Here is a 4,232-nt window from a genome sequence, read left to right on the forward strand (position 1 = left end):
ATTATGTTTTTCATATTTTCAATCTATCATATCCTAAATTAAGGTTCAACAATAAAAATCGGGATAGAAAACAATATAAATACTCTTATGAATGCATATGATTCATCTTATGTACTTAGTTCTATGTGCTGGTATTATCTATATTTTCATACATATGCTTTTTTAGTGCTAAATGTTAGCATTTAAGCTTTACCTACACATAGGACAAGGTGTACCAGTAGTACCCCTGACAACACCAGAAAAACTCAGCTCCAGTAAATGCACTATCCCCCATGACAAATGCTATTTCAAGGGCTATATTATGATTTTTGTACATGCTTACCTAGAGTGCTCAAACTACTTCAAGATTATAGGACAAGAAAACCTTCAGTAAGTCTGTTAGCTATCACAGCTGTATTAGTTTGCCACTTGTAGCTGCTTAGATGCCAATTTCCTTGAGGTTAATTGTATTAGCAGGTGCAATGCTGACAATAATTATATATAAGAAACCTAAGCATGCCTGTCTGTTTTCTCTTCAGTGAGGACAGAGAGATTGAGTGGGCCTTGCTGCTTTGAAAAAATGGCTCAACAGAGGTATAAGTTGTCTTGCACTGTGTCGTGTCTTTTTGCTCTTAAATGTTATCAACGTTAAGTTTGAGATGAGAACAGAAAGGAATTGAATGAAGCGTTTTCCCAAAGTGTTATGGAATTTGCTTGATGCTTTGTTTTTATAAAAACAAAAGGGCTACAGGGTCTGTTGCTTCCTTGAGTTGCTAGGAAAAAAATGACTCTGTACGTTACATTATATGTATTCCCACGCTCTGTGCAGAACGCCATCATGAACATAGTTGTTTTCTTAGGCAAATGGTGCTTTAATTATGTGCAATATTAGAAGCCTATTCATAGGGGGAAACAGTAACATTGATTCTTCATTGCAAAAGTTCTACTGAGTATGGTGAGTTTAACCTTGGAGTCGTCCAAGATCTTCATTCTTCGTGACTGTAGTTTTATCAAGTTGGAAGTCTTGGGAAAATAAGAGCAAAGAGTAAGAGGGAAGGACCTAAAGATGACCATTGGTCATCAGTTTGTTAATAAGGACCAGGAAAAGCTCTGAGAGATTCTAGCTTCTAATTGTTGGCTTTTTTTCAATTTTTATTAAGTATTGGATGATTTACCTCACATTTTTTCAGTAATGAAATTGAACTCTGTCCAAAAACATGAAGTCAGCACAAGTTCTGAGAGCATATTGCTTGCTGGGTTCTCACACTTTAAAGCCTTGTGGACTCTATATATACTCTCCCCTTAGCGCTTTCACTACTACTGAACATGGGATCACCTACCTTGTGCTGACTAGCTTATGTCTGTTGATCTTCCTGCTTTATTTGCCTCTATTTTCCAAGTGTCTGGTGTGCTGAGCCCTTCCCAGACTCACTGATCACTTGTTTACTGTGCTGGAGTTGTAACTCTTGGCCAATTGGCAGCTGAGAAGAGAAGAACAACAGTTTCTCAGTGCATTAAATTGTCAAATTAGGTTCTTGCTTGGAAAAATATTGCTGGTTTTGTTTTCTTTTCCCTAAGTATGACATTACAAATATGTGGGGTTTTCATTTGTTTTTGGGTTGTGCTTTTTTTTTTTTTGGTTGTCTTTATTTTTCCTTCTTGTTTTTATTCTGGGATGTATAAAAAAAAAAATTAAGTTTAACTGGCTTTCTTGATAGGTCAAGAAGGATGTCATTTTTTCATTATTGCTTATTACTAAATTACTTCTATGTGAGTACTAATAATGGTGTTACTTTAGAATAAACACTAACTGAGGAAGATGAGTATATTGGGAGGGTTTGTAAAGGAAGTAGCACAGATTTCAGACTGGCGATCATTGCGGCCATCATTATTCTTCTGTGGGCAAGCAACAATGGAGACAACAATATGAGAAATGGTAAAGCCCTGCAATCAACTATTGTCCATCTCTCCTGCGTGCTCTTTCTCTCTTTCAAAAATATAGTCCCCCCTAGGGGTAATTAGCTTTGTGGACCTGAGGTAAATTGTGTTTGGGTCTAACTTCCATACTAACCCATTCTGTTGCAGGAAAGTTGGAGGAGAGTTTTCTTCAAAAACATTAGCAGGATAGACTCCTCTTTCCCATAAGAGCTATCCATTGACAAGTAATTGTGTGGAACTACACCCTAGTGGTATTTCTCATTCTCTTTTTGAACCTAGCATATATGCAAACTCATGGAGGGAATACATGTGTATACCCACATTTCAAATTCAAAAATAATTTAAAGCCAGAAAATACAGAAATTGATCTCAAATACATGAACTAGCAGCCACACTTCTATTTTGGTTGGTGCAGAGTAAGTCTCCTGGATTGCTTCATTAGGCTCTGTAAGCAAAAGAATGCCAGACACTTGAATCTTCCTTGGTCTTTGGCAGTGGCTTTCAGCACGGGGAATTCATGGAGGTGCTTGGGGAATGCATTTAAAAGGCCATGTGTCTGTGGAATTTAGGTGGTTCCAGGTTAGGAAATAGCTGAATGGTCTTTTGTACAGAATAAACTTTTGGATTTAGCACCCAAATTTTGCACAAACCCACGTCTGGCTTTAGAATGCATGCATATGGAGAGAAGTAAAATTAACTGCTAACTCCAGTAGCAGCTGTTGTATAGTCAATAATTCTGATCAGACCATTTTTACTTCAGTTCCTGAATATGGATTTATGAGCCAACCTTTAAAAATTTTGGCAGAAGTTCTTCAAAGGAATTCATCTCTCTTATACTAGCCTGTGATGAGACCCAAAACTTCCAATGGCTAAATTCTTGTAAGAAAGCATGAACATCTGTACCACACTAAATCATGGGCATACTAGGCTTGGCACTTTCCACCAGTGGAAAGCAGTAGATGCTTGGGAGAACAGGACAAGCACAGAATGATACTTGGCCAGAATCCTCTCCAAGCAATTCAGGGATTCTATGTACCAAAAGTTCTGTGTTCATACTTAATTACTGTGAGTAGATTTTTTTTTTTTTCATGAACTTTCTCAATCACTTGAATACTGGAACTCTTTCCTCCACTGCATCCTGCAGCAAGAAATTCCAAGATTTAACTGTGCTCTGTGTGAGGATACATGTCTTTTTGTTTCTTTGAATCTGTCATTTGCTTGGATCTTTTGAGAGGTAATTCACTATTTCCATATGTTTTTTGTCAGTGTGTGTTTTTATTGTATCTCACCAATATATTATCCAATCATCTCACTGATATATTATCAGTGTGAGCTTCTGTGTATCTAGAATTTGCCTATGGGCTTGTCAATGCATTTATAGACCTTTCCTGTTCCTATATAAACACTTCAAAAATTGAATCCCAGGTGGGCTTATGCTGATTCAAGGAAATCAAAAAGCAGATTTTATGCATATTGGCAGCAGAGGTAGACTGCGGATACTGCAAGAACCATGAAAAGATTCCCTTTAATTTTACTTTTAAGAGCTGGATTTGTCAGGTAAGAGTTACCTTAGGCTCTGAGCAGAAGCACACGTGTGAACGTGTGCATATGTCTGCACAGACACAAAACCAAGCTGCCAAAGCCATCTGTGCTGGAGGAAAGGTGGTGGGGTTAAGCCATACAGTATGAGAGAGAAACACGGTGCCCTGGCTTAACAATGTCTGCTGGCTCCCAAGGAAACTTTCTGGAGCCAGCAAGTAAGGGACATGGTAACGTGGCAACAAAACAGAAGTGACGATTGCTCAGTGTCACAATTACCTAGAATTAGTCTTGCACCTTGGGATGGTCCAGAGCTATGTGTGAGAGCACATTACTCAGTTAGTTACAAGTCTTATCTGTGAGGAGTCAGCCTGACCCCAGGAGGAGTTCACAGGTCCAAGAGTCACCTTGAGAATGTGTTTCTACGGTGCACTCTTCTAACAGTACCCCAGGTACAGCTCTTCCAGTGCAGCTTTCTTTTCAGCTTTTAGATTCTAAACTCTTTGCAGATGGCAGTCTGGAGAGAGAAGTAGCAGAAAAGTCTGCTTTAAGCTGTCACAGCAAACTAAATCTGGCTGCAGTCATAGAGTAGCAGTTAAATGATCCCGCAACATCAGCGGTAGCTTTTATGTGAGAACATGACCGTACCCAGTGTTTGAAGACTATTGCTAACTTCGGTTTGGGAGATGAAAGTTTGTATTTAGACTTGATGAAGAGCCTTTGAAGATAAGTGTGTGCACGCATGTGTCTCTGTGTACAAAGCACACAATTAGGGC

The 4,232-nt window shown here is 38.7% G+C and overlaps 1 long non-coding RNA gene across 1 annotated transcript; it reads right to left on the reverse strand.

The window, feature by feature from the left end:
* Nucleotides 1-817: 817 nt before the first annotated feature.
* Nucleotides 818-3,902, reverse strand: LOC109367020. Its single transcript, XR_002113750.1, has 3 exons — nucleotides 3,486-3,902; nucleotides 1,320-1,460; nucleotides 818-1,002 (listed from the first exon to the last, which is right to left on the reverse strand). It is a non-coding gene; the product is annotated as an uncharacterized LOC109367020 (long non-coding RNA).
* Nucleotides 3,903-4,232: the final 330 nt, after the last annotated feature.

The sequence above is a fragment of the Meleagris gallopavo genome, chromosome 3, assembly GCF_000146605.3.
Source record: "Meleagris gallopavo isolate NT-WF06-2002-E0010 breed Aviagen turkey brand Nicholas breeding stock chromosome 3, Turkey_5.1, whole genome shotgun sequence".
In the NCBI taxonomy this organism is placed as follows: Eukaryota; Metazoa; Chordata; class Aves; order Galliformes; family Phasianidae; genus Meleagris; species Meleagris gallopavo.